This window comes from Boleophthalmus pectinirostris, unplaced genomic scaffold (genome assembly GCF_026225935.1).
Source record: "Boleophthalmus pectinirostris isolate CB_2022bp ecotype Guang Dong unplaced genomic scaffold, ASM2622593v1 HiC_scaffold_18, whole genome shotgun sequence".
Classification (NCBI taxonomy): domain Eukaryota; kingdom Metazoa; phylum Chordata; class Actinopteri; order Gobiiformes; family Gobiidae; genus Boleophthalmus; species Boleophthalmus pectinirostris.
The window spans coordinates 17,574,969-17,587,038 of record NW_026571133.1 but is presented as its reverse complement, the minus strand read 5'-3'; positions in this window follow the sequence as shown (position 1 = coordinate 17,587,038).

Sequence of the window (12,070 nt, the reverse complement as noted above, 5' to 3'; positions counted from 1 at the left end):
AAACATGTACGAAAAGTGCACCATGAGACATTAAAAACAACATGAGCAAACAATAGACAATCATTACAGAAGACTTATGACACTGTGAAAAAGTCAAGCTACAAAGATTAAAGAGCCACTTAGGAGCTTCTTAAAATAACTTTTTTCAGTAAAAAAAAAAAAGCATGTATTTCACATATTTTAGAACTATTGACTGGTCAAATGTAGTGATCTGGATGAAGGTTTGTATTTGGACAGAAACAACTTAATTTCTTATTTTAAATTCAATTTTATCAATATATGTTGGTTGGATCAAAGCCAGTACTAGAACTCAAAACCTTTAGGCAGGAGATCTCCATGAACATCCATTTAAACAGGTGCCGAAGTATAAGGAAAATGACTTTCTACATTTCAGTTTAGATGCAGTGGAGCAGTATGCACAGATACCTGCCCTTAGGTGTTTGAAAATAAAAGTCAAAATTATCCACTGTAAAATGAACAGATACTTGTACAGTACTTTTATATTTATATCTCGATACTTTCCACCACAGCTCCAGTCTAGAACCTACAAGTACCACCACTAAGACCATGGCAACCTGAGCAACTAAAATTGGATATATTACAGATTTTCTTACCAGCAGTACCAAACACACTGGTGCGTCTTCTGCACTTGAATATAGTCTCTTGGATGTTACTGAAGAAAGTATTTGTAGAGGTGTATAAAAAATGGGATAATGAAAGGGAGATACTGCTTTTTATTCCCGCAGAAGGTGTAGCTTGGAATCGTTTTGGCAGCAAATGTACTTTTTTAACTTTTTAGGCAACAGCCGCAGACCGCCAAGGACGACTCCAGTCTATAATGAATGAGATCCCCCACTGAGACAAAGAAAAACACTAAGTGCATATTTTGTTTGCTTTCAACGCTGCCTCCATTACAGCTCAGGACATAATTCAGTGTTATTGTTTGTTCTCTGTTAGTAATCACAGGCTTATACTTTTATTACCTCAATTTCTGCTCCAAATTAATGAACGTGACTAAGCTGGAAACTTTGCTCTCAGGCTATCAGTTAGTGTACATATTTACCCTACCTTCGCTAATGAAAAATATGGCATATAAGTTTCTCATAATAGTTTAATAAACAATATTAAAACATTGCTCCAGGCCATTAAAAATCTGGCCCTGTAGCAATACACAGCCCTAATACTCTTTTATATAGTTTGGTCTCTGGTCCTTACTCTTCCAGTGTTTGCTATTAAAGAGACTTATTAGCAGACTTGTTTGTTTTGTAGATAATAGTTTTAAAAAGCAGCGGGACGTTAATGCTATAGCAGAAGTTGGGTTTGTCAGTACTGCAGTAAAAATGACTAGTTTCCGTGCCTTGTGGTCGTACTTGTCCTAATGTGATCTCCTAAAACAATAAAAGGGGTGGGAGACCATAACCCCAACAGCCTATGGGGTATTATCCATATTAGCAAAAGACAGTTAGTGGCTATTTCATCATAGCCGCAGTCACTAACAGACATTAAAGGAACTTGGTTTGTCATTGTTTCTGTTTGTTAGCAATAGTAAAATAGTAACCGAAAGAAATTTTGTTTGTTGTTTGGAGTCCAATAAGAGAGGTTTCTGGTAGTTCTGGTAGGTCCTGCAGTGGTCGCTTTATTGTAATTTCAAGAAACTGGCTAATGTCCAAAAACCTATAGAGCTGCATCTTCTCACAGATTAATGATGTGTAGTTTATGATGAACTAGTGTTGCTATATGAGTCTATAGTACTAGTATATACTGTTGAAATAATATGTAAAAGAAGTACTGTAGTTTGTTAATGCTAAATTGAGATGTGTTAGACAAGGGGAATGAAAGAAAATGAAGGATTTCACTGTTTCACTGTCAGTAATTGTGAATAATCATTAAATGCAGATGGTTCTTCTCATACTACAGTGAGAATGTTACACCAGTATCTAGTTGCTAAAGTAAAAGTAAGTAAAGTAAAAAGTTATACATTATTTCAAATTTATCATGGAAAGAAATAATCTAACGCTAAAAAAATGTGAATTCAAGAAGAACTAGATTTTCCAGAGTATCTTGTTGAGGAGTTCTGAGTGAAGCCATTGCTCCTTCTCATGAAGAGGAGACAGCTGACACCTCTCAAGAAGAGGTTGTGGTCATGTCTCTCAACAGGTCTGGAAATACTTAAGGATTAACCAGGAACCAGGAAAGTATGGACATTCATTTTATAAGCTACCATCTCCAAAAAGGTTCACACTTGCCAGTTTTCTTCAGGTGGACTATGTAATTTTTAGAGTGGATGGCCAACAAACTGCTCATCATCATGAAGATGTTACTGCTGCATATGCCATCAGACTGACTCCTCGAGGCCAAGTTACATGTCAGATCTGTGAATAGGCGAGTTTGCTCACAGTAAAGATACATGATTTTGAAGGAAATTCTCAGCAATATAACACCCGCAATAGAATGAGTGCAAGATAGATTCTTGCTATAGATTAGGTAAATCTAAAGCATCCACATGGAGACAAGCAGGTGATGGACCCCCACCAGAAAAGTTACATAAAGCACCTTAAAAAAAAAAAAAACAGGAACAGTGGGCAAAAACTATTGACTGTTTCATTCTTACATTCTAATGGCTCATACCAAATGATGATATTGAGCTCCCAGGGCTAAGGCTAACACCAAACACAATGCTTTTATAATTACACCCTAGCTAATAACTGTCTGCAAATACACATGTTATAATTACATCTAAGCCCTGTTAACGCCCTGAAGTTGCAGTTGAACTAATATTGCACAAACCTGAGCTAGTCCCTGTGTTTACATGTGTTTGGGTGACTCACTCCATCTCACCCCTCTCCCCTCACCTCCCCTGTCCTGGTCGGGTCGTTTGTTATTGTAGGCCTCTCCTCTGCAGTGTGAGGGAAAAAGGTGTGCTTGTGTCTCACTGTTAGCTGTTGAAACTTGCACTTGCAAAGTGTCTCACGGTGAGCTGGCTGCCATGGAGAGAAGACGTGTTTACCAAATGCCACATTCAAGATGGTGGTGCCTGCACTTCGGAGGGGATTTATTCAAGAGCCCCTATTCAAGCACAGGGGCTGTGTGTCAAACCTGTCCACATGGGGGAAAAATCAAGTTGGTATGTTGTAGAGATTAGTGTCAGTTCAAAATGAGAAATATTTGTGGATATATATATATATATATATATATATATATATATATATATATATATATATATATATATATATATATATATATATATATATATATATATATATATATATATAGAATACACAATGTCACATTATTAAACAAATATATTAGACACAGACATTACAGAAAATATTATGTTATTCCTTGTTTTAATTTGGTTAGACACAGCCAGCTCTTTTTATTTTATTTATTTATTTTTTATTATCAAAGTACCACAAAAATCTCCCAATCTCTGAAAAAGGTGCGTATTTTAGAACAGTTTCATTCATGCTCAGTCATTGCAGTTGGAGCTGTGAATGGAAATGCTGATGGTTTGCTTTGTTAAGACATGCTGTTTATTCCCTGTCCGTGTGGCTGACTAATGTTTAGTACACCTGGCTGCAGAGCTCCTCTGAACGCCTTTACCCCATTGTAATGGAATGAGAGGCTTTGTTGGAAGTGCTGCCAGTTCTTTGAGGAGGCTGCGATTGGGACAAGATGGTGCTGCCACACACATCCACACACCTGGGCAACAGCTGGGGCTCAAGAGTCCAGCAAACAGGACATTTCCTCTGAACCTTTTCAAAGGCATGGTACACAAAGCAGAGCTGCTTATTCACCATGGATCATGTGGATCAGCGCTGGGGGAGTAGCCAAAAAACTTTACTCAAGAGAGTGTTGTTATTCATTACTCAAGAACAGCAAATACAAAAAGTAACTGAAAAACTATATTTGAGATAAAGTGCAATAAAAGGTCACAGAACAAAAGAAAGATAAAACGGAATTTGGGTTATTATTGGTGGCTTCATGCACTTTAAATCATGAAAAAAAACAAGCTAGCAGACCTTTTTTCCCAGTTATATACTGTAATTGTCAACCAAAGTCAATAAAGAAAAAAATAATGAAAGACATCTATTGACACATACTCTTGGGTTAACCTGATAATACTTCAGTGCAGTAGAATTATGTGTTCAAAATGCCACATATCATGCTGCAATATCCTGATTATATAAATGTAAAACCTGTTTTTTCAAATGTTGTTCTCTGCCACATTTCCAAATTCATTTTAACACTTGACTGAAAAATGCATGTTACAATTAGGCTGAATGGCTGTAATTCCCCCTCTTAAACATGCTGCTTTGGTCGGGATAGTTTATTTACTCGTTTACCAAAGTTGCTAAAATTGCTGCAGCCCAAGAACAATTTGTGGTGACAAGTGACTGAGGCAGAGCAAGCTTCCCCTACTTTATCATAAAAAGCCTGTGGATATGAAGCCTCCATACAAGTCTGCAACTGGCGACAATATCCTTTTCCAGCCAGTGGGCAAAAGGCAAAGACCAGCCAGATTAGGACATCATTTCCTCTCTTTGATTCTGCTCCTGGTGAAATGAGACAGGAAGCCCACTATTGCCCCCGACTACCATTGACTGGCAGAGAAGCCATGGGGTCCAGTGCTGCAGATCTAAGTTCAGACTGTAGGAGTTGCTTTATGTTGGCCTGTAGTGTTCATAACTGATCCAGGGTCAGCTCCCCAGGCCATGGCTGTCCTGTACTCCCCCAGAAAATGAATTTAGCATGCTACAGCCTTATCTTATTGCCAGACACTCTGAATTTTGTAGCTAATTTGCCGTTATTGCTGCCAGATGTGGTGACACGAAGACATATGTTTATTGTATTAAATGGCTGCAGGCGGCTCGCAGAAATGATTATTCCTGAGTTATAAAGCTCAGGAAGTGTGCCGGGGGATTGGAGGCTGACCACTGAGCTCATGCATGTATTAGATATGCCTTGTCAGAATGAATTATTTTCAGATAGTAGCTTAAGATAAAGGTTAGTTCAGTTGACCTCAGTTTTTTGTTGTATCTAAGGTTGTAGTTGTTCAGTATGCCGTTGAAAATGGTAGTGTGTGATGTGTTCATGGTTTTCGACTGTGATGATGATGTCAAGACCACCACTGATTCTTTTTTACCTCAACTCCACAATTACACACTTTAAAAGATTTCAAATGTTTTCAAACTTCAACTTCTAACAGAATTCTAGTATACTGACTTACTACATACTGAAATATTGTACTTTATAAATTAGAAACATATAATGAGTGAGCATTCTCCTCCTGAGGGAAGTAAGAAAGAAAAAAGAAATGTTGACAGTTTACCTTTGTACAATCGATGAGGTGAGAGTCTTTTGTTCATATCAAATGACTGAAGTTAATGACAAACATAAGCCAGAATCCTCCTGGAAGCCTCAAAAATCCCACAGTCATTTATAATGTGTGCAATTACTTTTCCATCAGGTTGAACCTCAGCCCAGACTCTATGAAAACCATCCGACAATGTATACTATGTAACTTTTTAGTATAAAATACAACACCTTAAGTATTACTACATAGTGGGAAAGCAATTTTGATCTTTACAGTCTTTACAGCTCTGAAAGTGGTCAGCCATAAACTTAATTTCTTACATTTGTATAAGATGTATAAGTTAAATTCACTTTTGGAGTTGTTTCGAAGAATTAAATGTTAGCAATGTTTGAGAGGCAAAATGCAAAGGCTTTGTGTGTTAAGAGAAGGGGTTGTAGGTGAATTGTGAGGAGAAGTCTGCCAAACAGGGGGCTTTGAGAGAATGTAGTGAAAGTGAACATGAGCTGACTAAGTGGTTGTAAAAGATGGTCAGATAGAGGAAAGAAAGTATTGTTATATAATGTTATGAATGTAAGGGAGGTTTTATACTCAGAAGGTTGATGGTACAAATCCCTTATTTGTTAGGGGATTACACTTGACCCACCTGAATGAACAGAGCTCCATGGGAAACATGTCAAATCTGGACAGCGCAATATAAATCTGTATATGGACACAGAGAAATTCAATTTGTAAACTGGACAAAGTTTATTTGGTCAGATATGTTAGAGAATTTTTATGCTCTAAGTATTTCTCATTAAAGTGTTACTCATTTAAAGGATGAATCATTTAAAGATTAATAATGATGTAATATAAAATTATCAACATTGCTTTGTGTTTTGTTTTATTCGAGATGTATATAACATGAAAACAATCAGCTGATATGGCTGATGTGTCAACTGACTCATTAAGCTAATCTACTGTAGAGAAAACAACTAGTGGGCTCACTTGAAATGCACTGAGTGTGGCCTATAGTAATGCATTTTAATAGGCCTAACCAACTAACAGAAACTGTAAGTAGATGTGTTAGTTTCAGAGTAGTTTCATTGTAGTTAGCTCCTCCCTGCAGACAGATATAAGGAAGTACCCACCAGCATTCTGACCAGAACTGAAGAAGCAGCTTAGATGAGCTACAAAACGTAGTTGATCAATTAAACTTTGTCCAGTTTACAAATTGAATTTGCCATGGATTCAAGGGTTTTTTCACATAAATCTGTGTAATTATAATATATTTTTTTTCCACTCTGGCAGGTTTATCCATTATGTAAAATAATAAAACTATAAAAAATAAATAAATAAATAAAAATCTGATGTCACTGGTACTCAAACAGAAAAAAAAAACTGATGTAAATATGAGGATTGCATTATGCTCGTCTGAAGGCACGTTTCACCAGCCTTGGAAAGCTGCTTGTAGAATGATTCACTCCCTTGCATTTCCCCGGTGGTATCTTTATGGTCATGGGGGAGCGTGTTACTAGCGTTCACAGACACATCGGCTGGTGAACTGATTTAGCTCCTTAGATTTGAGTGGGATTAGTCACAGTGAGGGCCAGTGCAGACAGCAGGAGTTCAAGACATTGTTGTGGCAGAGAAAGCCTCAAGTGGGCGGAGCCTCTTCTCCTCTGTGTGATTTTATGAGCCCTTGGGTTTCCACCTGTGCTGACACGGCTCCAACTTTACAATAGTCCTGAAAGAGTTACAAGCAGTCGGATAGGAATTCCAGACTTTTTTTTTTCTTTTTTCCCCGTTTACTGGAAGGGTGGGGTGGGGGCCACAGTTATTGTGCAGAGTTTGTCAAGCAGCCAGTTGTAGAGGCAGGGCCAAGCTCTGATTTATGGCAACATCTGCAAGGCGCACAGCTCTTGTATGTGCTTTTAATCATGCAAAAAGCCAGAGTTTGATGAGAAGATTGAAAAGAGATGGCTGGGTCCGTGCTGAGATTCACAATGTTGGTTACTCATGTGAACGTGTTATACAACCGTGGGATTTTGGTGGATTCCCATTCAATTTGGGTTAAGGTTTAATTTCAGCACGTCTGCAACTATGTGATAATTTTTCACAAAACACATCTTGGTGAAGTGAAATAGCTTTGACCCCCTTTTTCTCTCCATTGATTAATGTTACTTGAAATCTTATCATTTATCTATCAGTAAGTGAAAGGTAGAAGATTTGTTTAGACAATCCTCATAAGACAAGATGAGACACAAGATTACACAAGAAGAGGCAAGATTTTAACCTCATTTATAATCCATAAATTGTGCAGTTCAGTTCACAATTTTGGTCTCACAATTTTGATCTATTTTATTTTATGTTATTGTTATTGTTTCACTGCTTTTTGGAGCTAAGACTTCTCTTTTCTTGTGCCATTCCTAACAATTATCACTTAAAGATGATAGCAACAAACAAAACAAAAAAAAAAGAAAAAACTTTATATTCATTGACTTAAGACTTTTTCTTTGCTTGCCAGTTAACTAAAATATAAGACCAAACATCATATAAAATTTTGCTAATGTTTTTTAATTCTCATAAAAATCTTACTCTAGTGCTGTCTGTGAGTTAAAGGCAGCAGTGATGAGAGGGCAGATTTATGACCTACACTGGCACTAAACCCTCCAGGCTACACTACTTTCTGCACCTGGGAACTTCAGCAATTTCTTGTTTAACTTTTGCACCTTCCCAAAAAATTTCACTTCATTAAATTTGGCAAAACGAGTGAAATGAAAACATAACCTGTGTTGGTGGTCTCCTACATCCACCTGGCTAAACATTTACTTTCAAAACGTATTCTCACTTTTATAATAAGATATCTGCTTAGACAAACTTAAGTCAGAAATAATCCCAAACAAATTGCTAATACAGAGGAAATTGTCTACATTGATCTTAAGCCGTGGATAGGCCCAGACAGGCAGTGCGTCGCCCCCCCAGGGATTTTTTACAATCCAGAGGGGTAGAAGAATGAGCAGGGGTGACCTTGAGAGAGGTTTAACTCCAGGTGGTTTCCGTTCTTTCTGTCATCACTGTCGACACTCATGGCATTTCTCCACTGGAGGCAAAGTCAGGACTGACACAAAGACAGCTTGAAACTGAACCTGCCTTCTACTGGTTGAGTGTATGTGTGTTTACAATGTTAAAGCATGTTTGTGAAGTGATTTATTTATTTATTTATTTATTTTTTTTTGACATTATATTAACATTTTCATAATGTGTAATATTATAAATGATTAGATGTATGGAAGTCCTAAGAGGCAAAAAATAAAATAAAACAAAAAATAAAGATCCTCAGAAACATTTTCTAAGTCCAAATATTTTTCCCCTTCCAGTTTCAGCTACAGGCAAAATATTTTCACTGCCATATTTATTTATTTATGTATTTACTTATTTATTTTTGCTTGCCTCTCGGTATAGAGGTGATTTCAAGATTCAAAGTAGCACATTGTCCCTTACTGTGGCATATTATTTTATATGTTTTTTGTTTGTTTGTTTGTTTGTTTTAAATGTTGAATATTGGTGAAGACAGTGCCTGGGCATGTTGACAGGTGTCGTGATAATTGGGACTAAAATCCATGACTAAAATGGACAACACTCTATGAAGAATCTGATTTGTCCTTTATATGGTGCCATGGTGACTGAGCATCCTTTGCTGAAAAAAATAAAAATTCTGATTTTGAGTCCCTGTTGACGGCTAATTTACTTTCTCTGTCGACACTTAATTAACTTTTACATTTTATCTATTTAATTATAGGCTATAACTACTCAGTTTATTATCATGGAATTTCATTTTATTTTCATTCAGTGGTTATCACAATTCCTGTCATCTCAGAGAGGCTGAAGACTCAGTGTGTGTTGACTAGTGGTGGTTTGGCTACACTGAACGCTGTGAGAAATTGTTGCTTTTCCCGGGATTTGAGTGAACTGAGCATAATTTCTCAGAATAATTGGACCCTTGTGTATAATCACTCACTGTCCTTAAAGGATTTTACAAACTTCAGCTATAGTCAACAAACACCACGCAAAGAAACATAAACTACAAAGAAAGGCTTAGAGCTCAGCAGTTATCCCAAAATGACTGAAAACACGTCCTTATTGTTGAAACATGAGGAAGAAGTTAGCATTCAGAATATGCACAATATGTTATTTGAAAACTGATGTCATTCTGCCTTCACAAAACATTAAGTGACCTGGAACACACAAATATACAGTTTACATAGACATTAAAGCAAGGTTGACTTAAGTGTCTTGCCAAAAAGATACGACAGAATGCCCTCGGCTGGTATTGAACGTCGATGTTAAACAAGACTGACAAAGTGACAAATAGGCAGTGTTGAGAAGTAACTCAACACATGTACCAAGAATACGTATTTTGAATACACATTATGAGTAACTGTATTCAGGTACAGATTCTCTTTCATTTGGTGGTATTCAGTTACTTTACTAAAATCAAAGGAATACATTGCAGTACCTGATCACACAATTAAGAGTTCAAACTGCACATAACTAGTGAGAAAAATATGAAACACTGTTCTTGTTTTTCCTTCTCCAGTCAGTGATAGGAAATGCATAACAAACAGTGAAACAAATAAAAAGCTGTTAGAAAGCTGTTAAAAAGCTATATTGTATCTTTAAACTATAATTTCAATGCACCTTAATGTAAAAGTATTCTAAATATTCAGAATACAATACTTCGATTAACTGATGTGTTTCAAAATAAATTTTAATAATAATAATAATAATAATAATAATAATAATAATAATAATAATAATAATAATAATAGCTTATGTTGTTGATAAGTGAACAACATTATTACATGGCTTAATGCTCACAAGAGTTTATTTGTGTAATATAAGATCTTTAAGATTGTTTTTTTCACCAAACCCTTGAAGGGAGAAACACCAGTGTTGTTGTCTATTGTTGAGGTCAAGCACTTACTTAGCTCTTCGTGTGTTTGAGCTGCAGGAGAGTGTTGATTCAGCTCGAGGTCAGGGGGCGAGCAGACTCTGTTGACAGAGTGGTTAATAGCTTTATCGTGGTTTCTGAAAGGTGTCTTTACAAATATGGCCCTGTGAAAGGTTAAAGGAGAAGGTCAGTGATTTTCTACACTTTGGTTGGTGTCAACAAATATGTCAAGCCAAACAGTTCTTTCAATGTTTTGGTGTAGCCTATTTTTTTTCTGCCATTGGACACTTTGCAGTGACATCATGCTGGGGGTGTTCTACATGTATCTCTATAGTGGAATGTTCAGAAGTCACAGTAGAGACACAATGCTCATATTAGCAAACACTGTTAAAAAAGTTTTACAAACTCAAGAAAAAAATATGAAATGGATTTCAACAATACATTTTGACCTGCCTGTGCTCAATATGAGTGTTCATGGTCCTGCTTAGGAGTTTGATTTTCGACAAAAATGTGTGAGAGATTAACTGAAAAACTGTTAACAAATGCTAGCTACCTTCTGATTGTAATTTTATGTGTGACACTTGTTAAAGAGCACAAATCAGTTCATTTGTTGTAGTTCCAACTAAGCCAGTTCTTTCTGGTCAGATTGCATTAAACTAAAGCTCAGATTAAAGAGCCTCAAACAGAGCAGAGCCTCTAGTTATGCCTCTTTGTTGATTACATCAGCTGCAACGTATCAATACTGTTTGTCCATGGTAATTAAAATATAACTATTTTGACAAATACCATGGTAAAAAATATATGAGGGGTGTTATATATGCTAAAAGGAATCATTTAAAGGTGTATTATGTAACTTGCATGATTGTGCCAACTGTTTCTGACCATGGAGAGATAAAGCTATTCTGTGGAACTTTCCAGGCAACACAACCTTCATACAAGAACATTCATTACCGTATCGCTATAGAATATAAAGCATTTGTTCTGGTGAGCAGTGCCTTTCAGTACATTCTGCATGTACCACACCTCAAGCCCACTGCCAGCTCATATCCAGAGTTTTCAAAAGCATTGAGGCTGATGAGAAAAGCCTCAAGCTGACAATGAGCAAATAAACACTAAAGGTTTTTATTTCAGGTCTAGCGAGCCGTCGACAGGCTGAACAAATGAAAGCAAAGGGAGAGGAATGAAGACATGGGGGCTGCTGCACAGAGAGACCAACCTGACTCTGAGCTAATCGAGGTCCTTTTCTTTAAAACCTGGAAATATTTGTTCTTTTGTTGATGTTGAGCCTTTTGTAGAGACTTAATCTGATAACAGGGTGTGAGTGTTTTCATAAGTCTCTGAGCACAGACCAGGAGTCGCCATACTGTTTGTCAAACCTGCAAAGGTGCAACTTTCCATATAGAGTTTTGGCCATAACATATTTCTAATTGATCTACAAACAACAAACAAACAAACAAACAAACAATAAAATATCTTCACAAAACAGTCACAAAGTAATAATAATATATTCAGTAATTGTGTTCCCTTTTCAAATCTTTTTCTTATTGCAATATTGAACAAATTAGTACAGCAAACGCGGTTTAAGGTTGCAATCATGTAAAGGTCCTACAGTACACAAAATTGATTCTTGTGAGCTTAAAACCATGTTATAATGTTGTTACCTCATCACACACATACCTCGAGTTGTGTTTAGTTTCATTCAAACACACATGTTTGAGTTATCCTTTAATATTTGTCTGTCTGCATCCCCAAGCCTAAAAATACTCCAGCATGTGATGTCATAGTGGTCATTTTCATGTCAACAGCTACCTTTTTTGTTCAGT